This window comes from Sminthopsis crassicaudata, chromosome 1, assembly GCF_048593235.1.
Source record: "Sminthopsis crassicaudata isolate SCR6 chromosome 1, ASM4859323v1, whole genome shotgun sequence".
Classification (NCBI taxonomy): Eukaryota; Metazoa; Chordata; class Mammalia; order Dasyuromorphia; family Dasyuridae; genus Sminthopsis; species Sminthopsis crassicaudata.
The window spans coordinates 62831704-62854948 of NC_133617.1; the positions used below are offsets into that span (position 1 = coordinate 62831704).

General features: G+C 38.3%; 1 protein-coding gene across 3 annotated transcripts in view; it reads left to right on the forward strand.

Moving 5' to 3' along the window:
• FZR1 (fizzy and cell division cycle 20 related 1) overlaps window positions 1-23245 on the forward strand; it is an 89176-nt gene that overhangs the window by 14880 nt on the left and 51051 nt on the right. Inside the window, exon 1 of one of the 3 annotated variants that reach the window (XM_074307435.1) lies at window positions 7718-7875. The exons of the other annotated variants lie outside the window; for them this stretch is intronic. The gene's annotated coding sequence lies outside the window, so the exon portion shown is untranslated. Of the gene's footprint in view, window positions 1-7717; window positions 7876-23245 lie in introns of those variants that run through there. 3 annotated transcript variants of the gene reach the window in all.

A 23245-nucleotide genomic window follows, 5' to 3' on the forward strand; every position in this document is an offset into this window, starting at 1 on the left:
TCTTCAGGTTTTAGCTCAGGTTCCAGCTGCTCCCCATGCTCAGGATCTCCCCAGCTGTTCGCATCGTCCTCCTACCTTAGGTTCTCTTGGCTAGAAATGCAAAGACACAAACATTAGCCTCTTGCTTCAAGGAACTTTTCTGTAGAATTGATGCTACAACTTCCCAGTAAAATGTAATTTTACTATAATTTGGTAGGATTGTATGTAAGAAGAAATTAAAAACCATTTATTGAATGGAAATCATGAATATTCTTTGCCCCAGCTAACCCCTTTGTCTCCTTCTGTAGAAGCTCTGATGACTGCTATAGATTAATGGGTCCAAAGCACTCAGAAGCAATCGGTAGGTCTGAAGCTGAAGAAATATAATTCATAGAAAATAAAAATATTAATCTGAGTCTTTGAATTTAGCAGTAGTTCTATTAATGAGCAAACATTTTCTCCTATCTTTTCTCCCATCTATTCCTTTTTAGTCTTTTGGAGCTTCCCAAAAGAGGAGGGGGGGTGTTCAAGAGAAACCAGAGAGTGGCTACTATGCAGGTACTAGCTCTAAGTGATGGTTAAACTCATGAGGGCATTTTGGCCATATTGGAAGCTTCCCAGGAAAGAGGAAAATGGGGAGTTGTACTATTAATAATAGTAATGATCAGGTTTCTATGGTACTGTAAAATTTTTACAAAACACTTTTCTCACAACCATCTACCTGCCCCTTTCTATATAGGTGGAAGTCATAGCATGATACAGAGTACAATTAGATGAGTAAACCTACAGAAGCCCTTTTGAGATTCTTTGAGGTCTCCCAACTCTCCTACCTATATTTTGCTGATGAAGAGACTCAGACAGGAAATGATTTTTCCAGGTATGACACAGCAAACCAGTGGCAGGGCTGGAACTAGTTTGGGAATACACACACACATACTTTGCTCCTCTGTGTGTATATGTGTAGAGGAGAACATTTTCTTATCTCCTTTCCCAACTAAGAAAATTATAATTTTGAGGGGTCAAAAGGGAATTTACATGAGCATATTTTTTTAAAAAGTTTATTTTCAAAATATATGCATAGTTTTCAATATTCACCCTTGCAAAACCTTGTGTTCCAATTTTTTTCTCCCTCTCTTCTCCCAATCTTTCCCTTTAAACAAGTAATCAATATATGTTAAATGTGTACAGTTAGTCTATACATATTCCATAATTATCAGAGCATATCTTTTTTTTTTCTATTTCTCTTTGCTTTATTGTGATGCTCATTTAAAGGATGGCATGGCAGTTTTAAGAATAACCATCACTAAAATTTCTAAATCCTTAAAATGCTACAAAAACAGATCAAGATAATTAAAGATACAGTCTCTCCTCCTCTTGGATAGCATGTTATAAAATCATCTGAAACTAACACAGAGAAAGAATTATTTTCTTTGTTATACAGTGAAGATCACATTTGACCACTCTATGTTACAACATTCCAGAAACTGGCGTTGGGATCTATTTTTTTTGACTGATACTAGAAATTCTTTCAAACTTTTCCCTATATAACAACACAGGTTTGAAAGTGAGGTATTACCACTATTTGAGCATATCTTGAAAGCATCCCAGTATCATTAGCTTGGATCCCTCTCACAGAATTTAGATCTGGAAAGAGTCTTATAGATTATATAGTGCAAGGTTTCTCAACCCTTATTTTGTATCATGGATCCCTTTGGAAGTCCAGAGAAATCTATGGACACTTCCCCAGAATTTTTTTAAGTACATAAAATAAAATACATAGAATTGTGAAAGGAGCCAATTATGTCAAAAGAGTTCTCAAATTTTAAAATAAGTTTTTGTTGATATTTTCTGTTTCTTACATTACCATAGTATCCCACCCATCCCTTCTCCTTCCCTTCTCAAAAAACCATTCCATATGATAAAAAGTATTTATTTGAGGAGAAGGAAAAGATCAGCACAACTGATTGATGTATTGGAAAAAAAAAAAAAAAACTAAAACCATATACAATGGATATCATCTGTGGATTTCTCACTTAAAAGAAAAGGGATAGATTGGGGATGTTCATATATCTTTTCATTTGAGATTTATAATTTTGATTTTTTATTTTACATTTACTTTTGATTTGTGTGTGTGTGTGTGTGTTGTTCTTTCAAATTATTGGTGGTAATTACTGTGTATATTCTTTTCTTGGATTTGCTTACTTCATTCTGTATCAGTTCATGTAGATCTTTCCATACTTCTCTGTATTCATCATACACCATTTCTGACAGCAGTTTGATTCCATCACATTCATGTACCACAGTTTCTTTAGCCATTCCAATTGATGGGTATCTGCTTTGTTTTCCAATTCTCAGCTATAACAAAAAGTACTGTTATAAATATTTTGGCATATAGGGGAAATTTTTCTTATTGATGACCTCCTTAGGGTAAAAGACGAATAATAGAGTCTTTGGTCCAAAATTTACTCTCCCAAATGGTTGTACTACTTCACAGCTCCATCAACAATGTATTAATGTGCTATCATTTTACATTTTTCCAACATTGACTGTTGCCATTTTTTGGTCATTTTTGCCAAATTGCACTATATATGAGGTGAAACCTTGAGTCACTTTGATTTGTCTTTATTTATTATTTAATAATTTTATTTATTAAAAGCACACACGATAGTAGATCCTGAGTGTACAAAGAACCTTTTCTTGAAGGACAGACATCCATTTATATCTGTGCAGAATAAATATAAACCCGGCCTTCTGCAGAGGGCCTTCCCAATCATTCCCTCTAGTTCTCTCCCTTGAAGATTAACTCCAGTTTGCTCTCTTGAATATATCTTACATATATAGCTGTTTGTATGTTGGCTGCCACGGCACAGAGGTGGGAGAAGTGGTGGGGTTCTGTGTAAGGAGCAGTCAGGAGGTCATTCTGGCTAGAATGAGAGAGAAAGAGAAGTTCCAGGTAATAGAGCTGGAGAGGTAGAGTGTATGCTGGAGGTTGGAGGCTGACTGCTACAGAACAGCTGGCCACCTGTGTGCCTTGTACAAGTATCTGCTCTGAGATCTGCTCACAGAGTCTCAAAGGCCCTCAGAGATTTCTGCCTTTGTGGGCAACAAGAGAAAGGCCTGAAGTAGGGAGGCCCTTACTCCTTTATCCACTTTTTCCCCTCACAAAGTTAGCAGGTAAAAATTAGAACTATCTACCATACTTCAAATAGGTGGTCCAGGTACATGGTGCTCTCTTTTATAGATTCAAAAGAAAGTGTTTTCCTTGGGCATTCCAGTGAGTAACAGCTTTCACCAGCTTAGCTTTCCACTCTCTCCATACTTGGAGTTAACAGAAATTGAGAAGACTATATATATCAGGGCCCCAAAAAAAAAACCAAAAAAAAAAAAAAAACTGGGCGTCCTGCAGACTTAGCCAGTTAGTTGCCCCAGATCAAAGAGTGGGGAATAAGATCTAGGAAGGCTGGAAAGTTTCCAAAGGGCTAGATTATAGAGCTTTGAACAGGGGATTTGATCCTGGAGGTAATAGGTAATCACTGAAGTTTGTTGGATCTGGGGGATGACAATTAGATCTTTGTCTTAGGAAGATCACTTTGGTAATTAGAGGATGATAATAGGAGGGAGAAAAGCTTTGAGGCACGCAGACCCACCAGTAGGTACTGCCATAGTCTAGTAGTGAGATGAGCTCAGAAAGGTGACCATATCAGAAGAGAGAAGGGGGTATTCCAGATGTTTTGCAGGTGAATTGACAAGCCTGGCAACAGCTGGATAATGAAGGGTGTGAGATGAGGAATCTTGTATAGCTCCTATGTTATGAGTCTAGGCAACTAGCAGATGGTGTTGACCTCTGTCTATAGAGAAATAGGAAAAGATTTTTAAGGGGGAGGAAGTATAGGGGAAAAGATAATGAGCTCAATTTTGGATGTGTTGAATTTAAGACATCTGAAAAGCAGTGGGAGGTGCAAGACTGGAAAGTCAGCAGAGAGTTTGAGGCAGAGATGTAGATTTGGAAAACACTAGCATAGAGATGGAAATTAAATCCATGGGAACCGATGAGACCACCAAGTGAAGAAATATAGAGGCATAAGAGAAGGATAGAAAGGATTCTTATGATTCCAGGGGGTGATCCAGCAAAGGAAGATACTGAGAAGGAGCAGGCAGTTAGGTAGGAGGAGAACTAGAGTGATCAATAGTGTCAAAGCCTACCCAGAGTTCATGAAGAATGAAGATTGAGAAAAGGCCAGAATCAGCTTTTTCTTTTAGAAAAAAAAAAAAATCAGTTCTATCGAGATCAATGATCTCACTGAGGTAGACAGTGTTCTTAAAGCTTCTAAGGTTGTAGATAGTAGAAGTCAAGGGGCATGTCTGTCGCTCCAGAGAATCCCCATTCACCATTTTAAAATTCACTTCTTTCCTCTTTTGCCCAATCTGTCTCAAAGTCTGCTTTTCTGTCCTCCAAAGTTTCATTACCCTGCTCATCCTGGCTCAGAAGTGACTCAGTCAGAAATCAGCTGTCTCTGCTCAAGCATTCCTATCACAGGGGCCACCCCAGGCTTGGCTGGGGAGAAGGAATTACAGTGAGATGAGACAAAGTTGTGAAGGACTCCAAGATCCAATCAGAGGAGATTATCTTTGATCCTAGAGGCAATAGAGAGCTCCCAGAGCTTAAAGGAATGTGGCAGTCAGACTTTTGCTTTAGGAAGATCGCTTTGACAGATGTGGGGAGGATGAATTGCAATAAGGAGAGACATTAGATAGTGAGAGCTAGCTATGACTGTTGGAATCCTCCAGGTGAGAGGGTGCAAGTGCCTGAAGGCCAGGGCTTCCAAGACAAACTCTAGAGATGTGCTACTGGTAGAAATGATAGAATTAAGCCAAGGATGACCCCGAGGTTGTGAATCTGGAATACACTGGTGGTATCTCAATATACAGAGAAATTAGAAAAAAAAAGGTTTGGGAGAAAAAGATGAGTTCTTTTGTAGATATATCAAGTGGCATAATACATATTTACTGATTGTTAGGTCAAAATCACTCTCAGTGTTTGCTTTTGTGTAACTGTAAGATAATTTTGAACAGGAAAAGCTTTAGCATTGCTGTTTTGTGTGCACGCGTGCACATGCACATGCTTTTGTGCAGGTGGAATACAGAGAGGTGGAAGTGTCAGAGCCCCTGTGTTTAAATCTTGACTCCTTACTACACTGGAGAAGTCCTTAATTTCTCCAGGCTTTGCTTATCTATAAAATAAAGGTGCTGGATGACCTTGCCCAGCCCTAAGTCTATCACTTTATAATATGCTTAAAAATTTTTTTTATTATAGTTTTTATTTACCAGATATATGCATGGGTAATTTTTTAGCATTGACAATTGCAAAAGCTTTTATTCCAATTTTTCCCCATCCTTCCCTCCACCCCTTCCCCCAGATGGCAGATTGCCCAATACATATTAAATATGTTAAAGTATAAATTAAATCCAATATATGTATACATGTCCATACAGTTATTTTGCTGTACAAAAAGAATCAGACTTTGAAATAGAGTACAATTAGCCTGTGAAGGAAACCAAAAATGCAGGTGGACAAAAATAGAGGGATTGGGAATTCTATGTAGCAGTTCATAGTCATCTCCCAGATTCTTTCGCTGGGTGTAGCTGGCTCAGTTCATTACTGCTCTATTGAAACTGATTTGGTTCAGAATCTCATTGTTGAAGAGGGCCACGCCCATCAGAATTGATCATCATACAGTATTGTTGTTGAAGTGTACAATGATTTCCTGGTCCTGCTCATTTCACTCAGCATCAGTTGATGTAAGTCTCTCCAAGCCTCTCTGTATTCCTCCTGCTGGTCATTTCTTACAGAACAATAATATTCCATAATATTCATATACCATAATTTACTAACCATTCTCCAATTGATGGACATCCATTCATTTTCCAGTTTCTAGCCACTACAAAAAGAGCTGCCACAAACATTTTGGCACATACAGGTCCCTTTCCCCTCTTTATTATTTCTTTGGGATATAAGCCCAGTAGTAGCACTGCTGGGTCAAAGGGTATGCACAGTTTTTGAGCATAGTTCCAAATCGCTCTCCAGAGCAGCTGGATGTTTTCAAAATTCCACCAACAAAGTATCACTGTCCCATTTATAAAATGCGTTTAATTTCGATTTGCATAGCATGTAAAGAACATCTACTTTTTTTTTTTTTTAATCTCAATTTTATAAATGAGGTGGACTCTAAATTTAGAATGAGCAACTGGTGTAATGGATAGAACCTCAGGCCTGGACTCAGGAGGACCCAAGTTCATATCCAGCCTCAGACACTTCCTGGTTCTGTGACTCTAGAAAAGTCACTTATCCCTTGTTTGCCTCAGTTTTCTCAGCTGTAAAATGAGCTAGCCAAGGAAATTGCATGATCTCCAGGATCTTTGCCAAGAAAACCCCAAATGTTGAGATGAAAGAGTCAGACACAAGTGAAACAGCTGAACAATACTACCAGATTTAGAGAGAAGTGATCGGTATTTGGTCACCTAGCTAATACAGAAGTGCTATTTTCAACCAAGATCTTCCTGCCTCCAAGACCAGCCCTAGTCCTACAGACTGTCCCCGAGCCTTTATTAATGATTAAAGCTTTTAATGAACTAATAGCTTAAAACTTCACTAAGGCTTCTGGGACATCCTGTGTTGGGAAGCCGACCTGAACAGGGATGAGTTCAGGCTAGGCGGTGATGTGTCCTCGCTGAGTGCTAGAGCTGGAGGGGAACTCAGAGGTCCTCAGATCGCAGGTTCAGAGCAGGGAGAGTCCTTAGAGGTCCTTTAGGGCAAGGCTTGGCCAGGTGTCTGGAATCTTCGGGGCTCTTTGTGGCCGGAAGCAAAATAAAAAATAATTTGGAAATATCTAACAGAACCCATAAAATCGCAGGGGAACACAGATAACGCGCTGCTCGCAGGGATTCCTTGCTTGTGGTCTTTGGCAGTCTGATGAAAACTCTGGACCTAGTTCTCAGAATGTTTTTAAATCCTAAAATAAAATACAGAGGGTCCCAGACAGAACCAATTAATACTGAAATAGTTATCTATGGAGAGATTATTTTTCTTGAAAAAATGTGCATGAGCCCTTCTCCGTGCCTGGTCCGATCCTCTGTAATAAGATGTAACTGGGGGGCGAGAGACTCATTCCTCATCTCCTAACTAGCAATGAGGACGGGACCGGGTTTGAAGGGCGCCTCCTGGGCCCCTCGGAGAACCGGCAGTTCTCGGCCCTAAGCAATGCACAGTCCTGCGAACCTGGTACAGTCCTAGGAGCCCAAGGCTGTCTCCCAGGATTACCTTGGGCTTCCCCCCCGTTGCCCTTAGCAACGCGTGGCTCGCCGCTTCCTGTATTGATTCGAATAGTCAGGGACGTCATTCCCTCCCGAGATGCCCTTCGCGCGCCGGCGCACCCAGTTCCGCTGCGGGGACCTAGGTGGAGGGGGTGGTGTTTAAGGAGAAATTGGGCGGGGAGGAGGAGGAGAAGAAGGCGTGGTCAAGCGCGCGCCCGGAGCGAGGTTGGCGCGAGGCCCGGAGTCCAGCGCGAGCTTCTCGGGCCGGAGGAAGGGGGATTCGGCGCGGCGCGACTGGGCTCGGGAGCGCGCCTGCGCGCGAGCGCGGGAGGGGGCCGGGCGGGGGCCGGGCTGGAGGGCGGGAGGGCGGGAGGGAGGGGGCCGGCGGCGGCGGCGGCGGAGGGGAGGCCGCGGAGGAGTGGCCGCCGCCATATTGAGGGAGCGCTGAGGCCGGGAGCCTGACAGCGGCCGGGGCCTGGCTGTGCAGTGCAGCTGGCGGCGCTGCTGCCCTGCCCTCCCCGGTGAGGCCCGACAGACGAACGAGACCCAGCGGCCGAGGGAGCGGCCGGGCGCAGGCGGAGCCAGGTGAGACGGCCCGGGGAGGGCCCGGGCCCGGGACGGGGACACCCAGAGCCCCGTCCTGTCAGCAGCGCCAGGTCATCCCTAGTCCGGGCTGGCCACTACCCGCAGTGTCTGCTGCCCTCTCAGGCCTACCGCCCCCCGGCTCCCCTCCCCCCACGTCTGCTGCTGCCCCCTCTCCCGGACTCGCATCCCTTGCTGACCCTTGCCCGCCGCTCCGGGAAGCCCTTGCTCCTCTCCCCCATCTAGGGCCTGCTGCCTAGATCCGTGTTCTCAGCTGTCCCTTGCCTGCCCCCCCTCCACACCCATCCCCCCACCTGTGCCTCTGCGGCCCTCCCCCCGCCTCTGTAAGTGCACCCCGACATTCACCTGCGCCTCCGCGCACTGCCCTGGTCCCTCTCCTCCTGCTTCCGTGGTCTATCCTTGTCTCGGAGACTCGCTTGTACACCCCTTTTCCTCCGGGTTCCCAAACTCACCTTCGTTCTGGGCTCTCGCCGCTGCCGATCTACCACCACTGCCCCGGGCCCTTCTCAAAGCACTTGTGCTCCCCCGGCCCCGGCTCGGGTCCCATTCAGACTGCGGCGGCCGTCTCGCCTCCCCCAGCCCCTCTTAGCTCTCTCCACACAGGCTTCCCTGCTGTGAGCCATGCCCCCCTCTGCCCCTGGCCCTCGTCAGCCCCTAAACCCCGCGGGCCCTCTTCCCCGCTCCCGGGCATTCTCGTGACCCCGACTGCCTTATCCTCGCCCCACTCGGTCCCCGAAGCCATCTCGGCCCTTTTTGCTTTTTCTTTTGAACCCCTTTCCTGGAGACCCTTCTCTCCGCATCAGATCTTATTGATGGCTCTCCCCTGTCTATCTTTCCTCCTCCCCTCCTCACTTGAGAGTTGAAAAATTAAGGATTCTTCAATACCCAAGAATTTCAGGGTATACCAGGGCAGGGCTCCGAGGGCTATTACCACAGACTGTGGCTTATTTATTCTCTGGATTATTTATTAGGATAAAATGCCTTACTGACTTGTTGAGGAGCAGCTTCAGTCAATCCCTCCCATCCCCTGATGGTCAGTGCCTCCCCACCATATCTGCCCCAAGGTATGGGTGAAAACTTTGATCCAGATAAGGACAGTGTGCCCAAAAATATGGCTTTAGGGACCTTAGAATGACTGGAAAATGTGAAAAAAAAAAAAAGTCTGCTTTGAGCATGGAGAGACAGCGTGGGGAGACAGTTGTACAAGTTTGAAACCTGATGAGATTCCTTTTTTCCCATCTTCCTGTTGATCATGGATGCTATGAGGGTGAGGAAATATGTCTGGTGAGGGTTATGGCTTAGTTACAGAATGCATTGTGCCCTGAATGACCATATCTTGCTGCAGAAGTTTTCATTTCTTTACCCCAAGAACTTCAGAATTCTTTGAGAAACTAGAAGAGAGCAGAGGCAAAGAGGTTAAACACAGGTGTATGGCACTCCAGTGACTCATAAGACTTTAGTTAAGAATATAGTTCTAATAGATTTTAAGGAGAATGTTTTAATCTATCTTCCTGTCTTTGAACAGCTTTTTACCCAAGAGATTGTTTTTTCATGGAGTTAGGTTTATCTAGTTGATCTATCTTAACAACATATTGAAAAGTCTTTCACATCTTGAAATGGTTGTTTTAAAGAGTTGTTTGAACTATAGTGGGGAAGGTTTTTTATACATTGATTTAAAAAAAAATTATTTTCTTGTATTCACATTTATATTTTGAACAAATAAATTGTTACATTTTATACAAAAGAGACTTCTACAATAAGGTGGTTCTGAAGATTGACAAGAATTTGGTTATGAAAACCTTTGCCTCTGTATTTACAGGTATGGATTATAATAAAAAGTCATTACCATTTTAATGACTGCCTAGGAGATTGGTAAGGAAATGTCATCTCTATAGTATTTTATCTGTAGTGCTTGAAGTTAAAAATCATATAAATTCATAGATCATTAGACCTGAGAAGGACCATATAGAGAAGCTTCTATCTTCCCTAAAGAGAAAGTGACTTAAATGTTCAAGGTCATAGAAGTAGTAAGTGGCAGAATCAGGATTCAAGTAAGCTTTTCACATTATTGCCCTCAAGAATGTCCTTCTATCAAGTACCTTAACCTATTTAATTTGAATTTTGTTACTGACATCAGATTGTTGCCTCTGGAAAGAAGAAGTGGCCAGGGCTGAAAGTAGTACATTCCATTTTCATTTGTTTCTGTTATCTGAATTTAATCAGAATATAGTACAAATGAGGCTGAGAAACCATCCTAGGATAAACTACTTGTTTCTTTTTATAGACTCTTCCAAACTTGAACTTTCCTTCTTCATCACTTCCTGCCTCTATTCTACATTCACCTGGGGTGCTATCATTTGTTTTCACAGTTTGTTCTCATGCCTGGAATCCATCCCATCTGCCTTCAGTTAACTCTTGTCAAAGCTCTATACTCTTCTTCAAGGGCCTGCTACTCAGAGGGCACCTGCTTTATCAGATGTGTGATCTCTCTCCAAATGTGAACTTTAATAATAAACATGTTGTTCTTGCTTCTGCATTTAAGGATAACTTTGTATAAGGAAAAAAACTGAACTAGTAGCAATGAACCTCTGTCTAGTTCTAACTCTGCCAGTATCATCAGAAAAATGAGTTGAACTACAAGCTATCTATGATTATCCTAGCTCTCTGGTTTTTATGACTGATTTTCTGTTATCTTGATGTGTATGCATATCCTTATTTCCCTTGATGATATGAGACTATTGTGTTTTTTTCCTTCCCAGTTTCTTTACACAGGATCATAGATCTAGAGTTGAAAGGGGCTTCAAAGAGCATAAATTGAAGCCAGGGAGCCTGTGACTTAACCTAAGACCACAATTGAAGTGCTGAAAACTCAGGTGGGATTTGAGTCCAGACCTCATTACAGAGAGCTACTGCTCTTTTCCACTGTACCATTGCTTCTCAGGAGACGCTTGATAAATTGTCTTTAAATATATTTGGTCACCAAAGAGGTCAGTAATCCCAGCCACTCCACTCTCAGTACCTCTCCTTGCCTAATGTGGACAATACAGTGCACTTTATCTTGCCTATTAAAATTTCATATGTAAATATAAATATGAAATTATATGTGAATACAAAGAAGTAACTTCTCCATTGCTGTCATTTAAATTCATATAGTTTTACAGCTGGAAGAATTTTAGAAGTCATCTAATTCTTTTATCATAGAGGAGAAAACTTGAGTCCCAGAGAAGGGAAATTGATCTGCCTAAAGTAACACATTTAATTAATGGCCCAACCTAGACTAGAAAGGTATCTGCTACTTTTTATACTGTATCCTTCTTCAATGATGGCTAAAATAATTTTCATAGATGTTGAAAGGAAGAATGTTATGGGTTAAATGATACCCATAATAGAAGCAAATAATATAAACTCGTTCAAGGTTTATTAATGTTGGCCTGCCTCCCTTGAAATGTGAATGTTTTAGATAGTCTTGCCAAATCTGCTAAAAATCAATTTCCAGTTTAATCCTCTTTCTTCAGCTTCATTGTAGTATTACTTTTTGTATCTCAAGTCTTAGTGCAGTGGTCTGAAACAGAAATTTTTGGGAAAGGTACAAATACTGAAACTTCTCACTGGAGGCTCTTCTGAAATGGATATTATTAGGTGAAAAGAGCACTGGATTTGTTGTCTGAGTGCCTGATTTCCTGTTTGGGCTTTGCATATATAGTAACTATTTGACCTTGAATAAGTCATTTAAATCTCTTAGTTAATGACCTTAGTTTTTTCCTGTAAAATAAGGAGTTAGAATATCTTATGTGTCTATATATATATATATATACATATATATATATATTTTAAATACTTCTCAATTGAGTCTCAGTGAACCCTGCTTATAAAGTTCTCTATCTGAATAACTCTGATAAATAAGTGACTTCTGTGCAAGATTTTGTGCCTGGTTCCAGGGATGAAATAAAATATAATTCTTGCTCTTAAAGGAAGCATCAAAAGAAGAGAGATAACACAAATTGATTGTGTAATATAAATCTGACAGTAGTGCTAAGGAGTTCTTCAAAGTACTATGAGAAATTTAAAGAAAGAGGATTACTTCCATTGGAGGAGAATCAAAGTAGGCTTTATGGAGGAAATGTCGAATCCTAAGGTAGGGGCCCTAAAGATCTTAGAAGGGAAGAAGTGGGGTCCCATTCCTAAATGTAAGAGGGGATGAAAATTAAAGATAATAGTATGAAGGTAGATTGTGGAAGGCTTTGATCTTGTGTTTTATGTGAGTAGATACTGGAAGTGAGTAGATACTGGAAGTGACTAACCGTCATTTGGCATTATTATTGTGTGGAGGATGGATTGGAAAGAGGACATGTTAGCAGTGAAACCAATTAGGAGACTTTAGACATTGTCTTAGGTAGGAGACATGAAGAATCTAAACTAAGATAGCTAAAGTAGAAGTGAGGAGATTCTAGAGCTGTTAACAACTGATTGGATATTGTGGTTGGGGAGATGACTAGTAAAAGTCAAAGAAGGAAAGGAGTAAGAATTTGTTAGGCTCTTTGATTTGCCTGGTACTGTACTTAAATGCTTTACAAATATATTGTTGATTCTTAAAACAATCCTCCAGGGTTTTGTTGTTCAGTTATTTGGGATTATTCATAACCTCATGGATGAAAGGGGGCCAGGCCCTTCTATTCCTTCACCATCTCCCAAAGTTACCCAAGTTCATGGTTGTTGCTTTCATGACTATTCATCTCATTCTCTACTGCCCTCTTCTCCTTTTTCCTTCAGTCTTTCTCAACATCAGGGTCTTTTCCAGTAAATCCCTCTTCTTATAAGATGAGTATTGTTGTTATTCCCATTTTACATTTCAGGAAACTGAGGTAATTAGGTGAAATGATTTGTCCAGGGTCACAATGTTAATAATTATCTGAGGATTGATGTGAATGAACTTGGGCCTTCTTGACTTGAGGCCCAATATACTGTCCACTGCATTATCTAGCTGTCTAAAAGATGATTAAGGTTTCAATTGTGATTGGATAGTTGGTGGTAGCAAGAAGAAATAATACAAAAATTTTTAAATTATCTCTGCATTGATTCAGTTATTCTCTTTAAGAAGAAAGTACTAATCTGAATTTTGATTTTTTTTAAGATCTCTTAAAATCAGTTCTTAAATTTAGGCACCTAGTTAAGAGTGGAGAGAACATATATTTGAGTTGACATTGGGAAGCTACTAAAGTAGTTGTTAGTTGAAGAGCCATCAGAAATAGTGCATTTGGCAATATTATTGTGTGGAGAATGGATTGGAAATCCATCACATGATCTTTGCCTTGATTTCCTCATCTGTAAAATGAGGATAATAATAGTACTTGCCTCCCAGGATTGTTTCAAGGATCAGATGTGAATAATGACTATAAAGTGGTTAGAACAGTTAGTACCTGGCACATACTTTTGTGTGCTGTTATTAAGTTGAAATCTAGATGGTGATGAACTAAATAGCTGAACCTTCATTCCTGACCAGGGCAGGATATAGGAAATTTAGTATTCCTCTCATGGTAGATAAAACTTATTGAAACCTATGTATCATTTTAGAGAAATCAAAATCCCTTACTGAAATGCTAGAATGCTTTTTACTTGATTTACTTAATTATATTTCTTTAAAACTTTTAAGATTTCTAAGTAGATTTAATAAACCTCATGCAGAATTGGTGTTCAGATGGAGTCATTCCTGAAAGGAATATTTCCACCATGACTATGTCTTCTCAAATGAAAATAATTAGCAATAGTAATATGAAGTTAGATGGCATAGGATGTTGCCTTTGAAGATACATGGCTTTGTCATTTTCTAAAAAGAAATGGTCAAGAGTTGCAATACGTTAAATAATTCAAACATCAGGGAATCAGTTACCAAATTGATGCTTCATCTGTTCAAAATGATACCAATAAAGTAATTGTTTAATGAAGAGTATACTGGGATAAAGAGAAGCCCAGATTGTAAAATCCTTAAGAGCAGAGGCTTCTATTTAACTTTCTTTCCAGCACTGAGTATAGGGCCTTCCACATTCTACTTAATAAAATAGAATTTAATTCAAACCTCCTTGGTCCTACTTGAGAAAATGGGGGACAACTACTTTTTTAAAAAAATTAATTACTGATCAAAGCTGGTACTTAAGGAAGGCAGCTCCCTAGAGGGGAGATAGTGATTAGAAGACAGGGGAGGGGTGGGGGTGGGGATTTTTTGTCATATGACTTGGAATAAATGTACACATTTTGAATTTCAGAAAATTCTGCTTTCTGTGATATTATTTTGTGATGTCAAGACACTTCTATAGAAAAACAGGGAATTGAATTAAAAAAAAAACTTAAACCAATAATATCTTTTGTTTTTACATCTCCTTCATTTTCTTACACATTTACTCCCTTTTATACAAGAACTTTTAAAAAGAAAAAGAGCTCAGCCAAACCAACCAACACATCAGTCAAGTGTGGGTATGTTCCATACCCATAATTCCTCAGTTTTGCCAAGAAAGGAGTAGGGAATATGTTCTCATATTTTATCTTTGGGCAAGATTTGAATAGTCTGTCAGTTAATCAGCATTTTTGAAGTACTTACTATGTGCTAAGTACTATATACCAAGTGTAAAAGCATTTGAGTTTAATTTTGTTGTTTTACCATTTAAATTGTTATAGTCAACATGTGTATTGTATTCCTGAGTTGTGCTTTTACATCATTTTGCAATGGTTCTTAAAGTTTTTCCATTATTTTGTATTCATATTCATTATTTCTTAAGACTATTAGTATTTCATAACAGTCATATACCACAATCTTATCTATTGATTGGTTTCTAATTCTTTGAAGGAATGCAACTTTCTTTTCTTGTCTGGAATGTACAAATGTATTTCTAGTGGCAGATCCAGATCTATATTTCCAGGATAGTTAAGGAAGGTTAAACATAAAATTAGAATCAATATCTTGTAGTGGTTAGAGGGTAGACCTTGGATTCAGGAAGATCTGTGTTCAGATCTTGCCTCTGTTGGTGATTATGTGCAATTCAGCTGACCCCTGAGAACTCCAAGAAGTTCTCTTAGATGCTAAATTATAGAGAATTTGTCTTTTTTTACTGTTGGAAAGATTTTTCATTCTCAGGAGCATACCAATGAAATCACTTCTCTGTATTTCTCTCTCTCACACACACACCCTCTCCCTCGAGCTCTATCTTTGTCTCTCTCTGTCTCCATCTTTCCCTTCAAACTAATGAAATCACAGGATGTCAAAGGCCCTCCAATCTAAAAACTGATATTGCACATAGGAAGAGTGAGGCCTATAAGTGGTAATGTAGACTGTATCAGTTCTTACAGCCTGTTTGTGCTTGAATGTGGGGCTGGACTTGATCTTCAGTCAAATTTTTTTTTTTTTTTTCCTGCTTCCCTTTTTATATTTGACTGGGAAGTTGAAGAATATACCTTTTTCTTAACATCATTCTTTTCCCCACTTTGAGTCAAACTCTGAGAACTGGGTGAGACCTCAAAAGCCATCTGGTCCAAACACCACCTGAAGCAAATATCCCCCTTCTCTCATCTGGAAAATGTGGAGGCTAGATTAAATGTCTTCTGAGATTCCTTCCAGCTTCTAAATCTATTATCCATGGCAAGTTGTTCAGTGTCTGCTTGAATGCCTTTAATGGCAGAATCTTCTTCCATGGTTAGAACTCTCTGATTGTTAAGAAATTCTGTTTTGTGTTGAATCCATATCTTCCTGTCTTGGGTATCTTATCATTGGTTCTAGTTTTTCTTTGTAGGGCAAATCCCTAATTTGGATTTTGACTTCAGATTGGACACCAGTGTTTAAGGTAAAGTAAATTAAAGCTGTGGTACAGATACTATTAATTATATTAATAATAAGAATAATTTCTGACTTCTTTTCCATGTGGATATATATATATGTATATATGTATATATATACATATATATATTAGATATAACTCATGATATTCTTAGTATTTGTCATTTATATTATTTATGTAGTAAACAGCAATTAACATTACAAATTAATTGCTTCTTAAATGCCTGTGCCCTATTTTTCCTGATTGGAATCTAAATTTCTTGAGAGCAAAGATAGAATGTTTTATAGAATTTTAAAATACAAGAGAAACTAAAAGGTCATCTAGTTTGACACTATCATTTTGTAGGAAAAGAAAACAAGTCCCCAAAGTAACAACTTGCTTAGGGCCACACAATAAATTTTTGATGAGAGATTGACCCAGAACCCAGATTGCCTGAGTCTTAATGTGGTGCTTTTTTCAGTACACTACAATGCCTTAATGCAGTGCCATTTTTATAGCTTGCTTTTAATAAAATGTTATCATTAGTGCTAATGAAGCCTACAAGAAAATTGTTGGCTTTGCCCTAATGGTATCTCTTTGTTTAAATAAGAATTACTCTTTATATTATAAAAGTTTCAAGATTCTTAAGGCAGGGAAGCATCAGTTTTAGAAGTTTTTAAGCTAAGTAGTTTTCTATATCCACCATATTAATGGATATTTTTACAGGTAGTCCCAAATCAGCTGATAGTAACTTATTTTGGCACTAGTATAATTTATCTAGTTCTACTTATAGCATGATCCCAAAGATAGAGCTTTTTGCCCAAGATGTCACAAAATTTAAGAGTTAGGGACGGAAGATATCCTCATTAGAGGTAACTAAGTAATGTAGTAGATAGAGTGCTATACTTAGAGTCAGGACAACCAAAGTTCAAATGTGGCCTAAGACACTTACAGGCTATGTGGTCTTGTAAGTTACTTAATCTCTGTTTGCCTCAGTTTCCTCAAATTTAAGATGGTTAATTATAGCACTTGCAGAGTTGTTTTGAGGATAATACTTGTAAAGGGCTTAGCAGTATCTAGCATATAGTAGCCAGTAAGTAAATACCAATTATTATCATTACCATTATCATCATCATTTTTATCATTTAGACTAACCTGTACCTGATCAGTAATCCTTCTCATCAAGCCCATCCTTGAGGACGTGTCATGAGACAGGGAACCCACTAGTTTCTGAAGCAGTGCAGTCTACTTTGGGCATCTCTAATTGTAAGGGGTCTTTCTTATATCACATCTAAATTTCTCTGTGTAATTGCTTTTAAATTACCTTCTTTTAGAGTCAGTAGAATAAGGGTAGGATTTTTCTCCCAAGGGATTCATCCATTAGTTCCATTTCTAGAATATTGAAACATCTGCTGTCCCATTTATCTGATGTCTCTGTGATATATTACATAATTTCAACTGGGCCCTTACAACTGCAAAGCAATCTTCTTTTACTTCACCAATTGACAACACTGTTTCACTTACTGTAGCAGCCTGGATCCAAACTTCTTCACCCTTCCTCAGAGACTTCCATGGCTGCATCTTCTCAGTCAAGAACCTTCATATTTTACTGAAAAAAACTGAAACTATTTACAGAGACCTCTTCTTTCTCCCTCTTGACCTGATATCACTTAGGTGCCATCTGTAACTATCTACTTCACTTGTCATATGAAGGGATGGCTGTTTTCATCTAGACAAAACCCTCAAGTGATCCCCATTCCATCCCATTTTCTCCAACAGATTGTTCCCTCCACCATTTCTATTTTCTCAATTAACTTCAATCTCTTCCTGCTTGCTGATTGATCCCCTACTTCGTATAACACATCTAGATTTCCTCCAACCTTAAAAGTCCTTCCATCTCTCCATTTCTTTTAGCAATCATCTCATAAAGCCTCCTCCCTTTTTATGTCTAAAATCTTTGTGAACACTGTCTTTACTCCTTCCTCTTTCTTCATAACTCTGAACTTACATCTCTATACTTGAATGTCCAACAGATATAATAAACTCAATCACGTCCAAAACAAAGCTTTCCCCTCCCTGCCCCTCACCTCCAGTTCTCCTCTCCTAACTTTTCTGGGACTGTAGAAGACACCACACTCCTTCCACTCACCTAGTTCAACCTGGGTATCCTCCTCTCACCCTCACCCTTGCCCTCTCCCTTGCCCTCTCCCTCCTTCTATTTCCACATTCTATTAGTTCTGCCTTCACAACATCTCTTGTTTGTGTCTCTTTCTCTCCTCTGACTCTGCTCCACCCTGCTTCAGGCCTTCATCACCTCATTTTGGACCTTTTTGTAGGTCTCTCTCCGATGCAGTACATTGTCCATTTAGCTGTCAGATTTGTCTTCCTATAGTTGCCAAGTCTATGTCACCTCTTCTACAGTAAGCCCCAGCATCCAATATAACATTTTCTGCATGACTTGTTCCTCCCCCTACACTTTGCCAGTTTCTCCCCAGATACACTGTAGTTCAGTGATTTTGGCTTCCTTGCTGTTGCTCAAATAAGATACTTCGTCTCCCGACTCAATGAATTTTTGTTCGCTAGCACCTGGATTTTTCTCTTTCCTTGTCACCTGGATTGAAGTCACTGCTAATATCCCATCTTCTTCAGGAAAGCTTCTCCTGAACTTTATTAATGCTGATGAAAACTCTATTATCTCCACCTTACATTATACATATCTTTATTTGCACATTATCTCTTCCATTGTAATGTGGCCTCCTTGAGAGCAGTAACTGCTTTTTGCTTTTTTCCCCCCAGAAACATGATGCCTATCACATAATAATCACTTAATAAATACTTACTATTAAAGCAGTTAAATAAAAGGGAATGATAAATACTCTATCCAGACAACATTGGCAAATAGTAGATTGGTGATGTTGGAATTTTACATTTCAATTTTGGCCCTAAAATTGTGAAATCACAATGTATAGAGGAAAAGAACTTGAGCTTAAAATTACAAAGTTAAGAGATCATGCCACATGTGGGTTGGCTGAGGAAGCTTGAGATATTTAGCCTATAGATGAGAATACTTAAGGAATTCTTTTGTGTCCCCTTCTGACTTTTTTTTTTCTCCATGTATTTTTAATAGGCTATTGATTTCTTTTTTCCTTTTCAAAAATCTTTTCATTACCTAGTAGCTTATCTATAAATAAAAGCCCTCTCTTATACAATATAGCTGAGTAAAATCAAGTATATATTATGTTATATTATATACTCATGTAAAACACATTGACTATGTCAGTAAGTATATATCTCATTCTGTACCCTTATTTTATTACCTCTCTGCCAAGAAGGAAAGGACTCCTATTCCAAGGAAGGAAAGGGCCTGAAGAACAGTATTGATTGCTATCCCAAGAGATCAGAAGTCCTTCCTGGGTAAGAACCAGAGTACAGACAAGAGAGCAGTGATCATATCTCCCCAGATCTCATCTTAAAATCACCGAAAAGTTCCAGCTTAATAGAACTAGTTGTGAAAAGAGCAATGTAGAAAAATCCTGAACCTTGAGAGAGAGTTCTGTCATTCCCGCTCCCCTTCTCCCAAGGCCAAATAGAGTCTTAACTTTTAAAGTTTCAAATCAAGAAATAAGATAGAAAAATGAGCACACAACAAAAGACAGAACTTGACCATAAAAAGCTGCTATGGTGACAAGGAAGATCAAGATACAGATTCTGAAGAAGACAAGTTAGAATAGCTACAAGCAAAGCCTAAAAAGGGAAAAAAATATGAATTTTATATAACTCCAATAAGAACTTCTGGAATTGTTAAAAATTTATTGAAAAAATCAGAGTTAGAAGAAAAATTGAGTAAAGAAATGGAAAGCAAAGGAACAAAATTATAATTTGGTAATAGGCACAAATTAATATCTTAATAATACTTGAAGAAAATGATACCTTAAAAAACAGAATTGGCCAAATGGAAAAAAGTAATATAAAAGTTCGCTGAAGATATAGTTCTTTAAAAAGTGGAATTGGCTAAGTAGGAATTAATGATTCCATGATACATCAAAAAAAAATTAAAAGAATGAAACAAATAGGACATATGAAATATCTCATTGGAAAAACAACTGACCTGGAAAGTAGATCAAGGAGAGATGATTTTAAAATTACTGGATTTCCTGAAAGGTATGATCAAAAATCAATCCTAGACAATCATCTTTCAAGAAATTATCAAGCAAAACTGAACCGGTATCCTAGAATCAAAGGATAAAATAGAAATAGAATCAACCAATCACCCCCTGAGAAAGAACCTAAAAGGAACACTCTCAGGAATATTATAACCAAATTCCAGAGCTTCCACAAAAAAAGAAAATGCTGCAAGCAGCAAGAAAGAAACCATTCAAATATTGGGGAGCCACGATCAGGTTCACACAAAATGTAACAGTAGCCAATGAAAGGGGTGGAAGAATTAGAATATGATATCCCAGAAGACAAAAGAGCTGAGATTACAACCAATAATAACCTACCCAGCAAAACTGGTGTTTTTCTTATAAGGAAAGAAATTTTTCTTTCAAGGGAAAGAATTGATAGTTAATGAAATAATTTCAAAGTATTCTTGATGAAAAGTGACATAGAAAGTTTGACTTCGGGAGCAGCTAGGTGGCACAGTGGGTAGAGCACCAGCCCTGAATTCAGGAGGACCTGAGTTCAAATCTGGTCTCAGACACTTAACACTTCCTAGCTGCGTGACCCTGAGCAAGTCACTTAACCCCGGCCTCAGGGGGGAAAAAAAAAAAGTTTGACTTCCAAATATAAAACAAAAGAAGCATAAAAATGTAAAAATGAAAAAGAAATAAGTAACTTAATAAGTTAAGCTCTTACTTTTCATTATGGTAAGATGATATATGTATCTTCTAAGAACTGAATCATTATTAAGGCAGTTAGGAAGATTCCACAGAGGATATACGAGTGAGTTGATGTTTAAAAAAAAAAAATCTAAGGGGAGAAAGAAGGATGCCCTGGGAGAAGGGGGAAGGGAGAAGGAAAACATGAAAGCAAGGAGGAGCTTTTATAGTGGAAGGGAAAATTTACTCATTTGGTAATAGAAATTTACTTTGCCTAATAGATAGGAAAGGAAGAGGGTTTGAGAATAATAAAAAGGGAGAGCAGATAAAGGGAGGCAGTAGTAAGAAGCAAAACAGAATTTAGCAGAGGAACCAAATAAAAAGATAAACAGGAAAATAGGATGGAGGGAAATGCACATTATAATCCTAATTGTAATTGTGAATAAACTCATTCATAAAGTAGAAGCAAATAGCAGAAGTACTAGAAATCCTAATCCCAACAGTATGTTGTTTACAGAAAACATGCTTGAAAATGAGAGAGACATTTAAATTAAGGGGCTGAAGCAGAATCTTACTGCTTCAGCTGAAGTGAAGTTAGGGATAGCAATCAGGATCTCCGACAAAGCAAAAGCAAAAAAAAATAGGATTAATCAAAAGATTTAATTAGGGAAATTCCATCTTGCTAAGGAACAGTAGACAGTATATCTATAAATATGCATGCATCAAAAATTATGTAAGCATCCAAATTCTTAAAGGAAAAATGAACAGTAAAACTGTATTAGTGGGACTTCAGTTTTCTCCTCTTAGAATTAAATCTTAATGATGAGATGATGACTAGAATCTTAGAAAAGTTAGTCTAGACATCTGGAGAAAACTGAATGGGAATAGAAAGGATTAAACCTTCACAAAAATTGATCATGTTTTAGAGCATAAAACCCTTACAACCAAATAACAGAAAAGCAGAAATATGAAATGCATCCTTTTCAGATCATAATGCAGTAAAAATTACATTTAATAAGGGTCCATGTCAAAAAATGATCAAAGAACAACAAATAGGGAAAAGCTATTTGATTAAAAAGAATGAAAACATGAAACATTCTAGAATTTGTGGGATTCAGTTCAAAGTACTTAGGGGAGATTTTATATATCTAAATGCATTCATCAGTGAAAGAAAGAGCAAATCAGTAAGTTGGGCATGCAGCTTAAAAAAAAAAAAGAACAAATTAAAATCTACAATTAAACACCAAAATGGAAATCTTGAAAATGGAGAGATTAATAATAAAATTGAAAGTAAAACAAAAAAATGAATAAATCCCAGGAGCTGGTTTTATAGAAAGAAAAGACCCAATAAATTGGGTCAACCATTGGTTAAATTTTTTAAATTACCAGTATCAAAAATAAAAACAATGAATGCAGCACATGTGAATATTAAAGCAATTATTAGAAACTCTTTCCCCCTAGCAAAACTAACCTAAGTGAAATGGATTAATATTTATAAATTAAAAAAAAATTGCCCAGCAAAAAATTGAACAAGTTGTGTAAATGAACTTTCTAAGAAAAATATCCCTAGGACTGTGTGACTGTATAAGTGAATTCCACTAAACAGTTATGGAAAAATTAATCCTAATACTATATAAACTATTTGAAAAACTAGGTAAAGGCATTCTTCCAAATTCATTCTATGATACAAATATAAAAGTGGAGAAAGAAAACCAAAACCAATTTAATGAATATCGATGTGAAAGTTTTAAGTGGTAGCAAAGAAATTGCAATGATTTGTCACAAAGATCATATACTATGGTGTGGGGCAGATTTTAAATTAGCAATGCAGAGTTGGTTTGAATTAAGGAGACAATCAGATGAATAATTGACCATGTCAATTACAAAAGCAACAAAAATCTCGATTATATCAGTAGATGCAGAAAAGGCTTTCTGACAAAATACCTGTTCCTATTAAAAACACTTAGTATAAAAATTAATGTAGTCTTTTTTTTTTTAATTTTTATTTTATTTTATAATTATAACATTTTTTTGACAGTACATATGCATGGGTAATTTTTTACAACATTATCCCTTGCACTTACTTCTATTCAGATTTTTTCCCTTCCTCCCCCAACCCCCTCCCCCAGATGGCAAGCAGTCTTATATATGTTAAATATATTACAGTATATTCTGGATACAATATATGTGTGTAGAACCGAATTTTTTGTTACACAGGAAGAATTGGATTCAGAAGGTAAAAATAATAAGTTTACATTCATTTCCCAGTGTTTCTTTTCTGGATGTAGCTGGTTCTGTCCATCATTAATCAATTGGAATTGGATTAGCTCTTCTCTGTGTTGAAGAAATCCACTTCCATCAGCATACATCCTCATACAGTATCATTGTTGAAGTGTATAATGATCTTCTGGTTCTGCTCGTTTCACTCAGCATCAGTTGATGTAAGTTTCTCCAAGCCTCTCTGTATTTCTCCTGTTGGTCATTTCTTATAGAACAATAATATTCCATAACATTCATATACCATAGTTTACCCAACCATTCTCCAATTGATGGACATCCATTCATCTTCCAGCTTCTAGCCACTATGAAAAGGGCTGCCACAAACATTTTGGCACATACAGGTCCCTTTCCCTTCTTTAGTAGTTCCTTGGGGTATAAGCCCAGTAGTAGTATGGCTGGGTCAAAGGGTATGCACATTTTGATAACTTTTTGGGCATAATTCCAGATTGC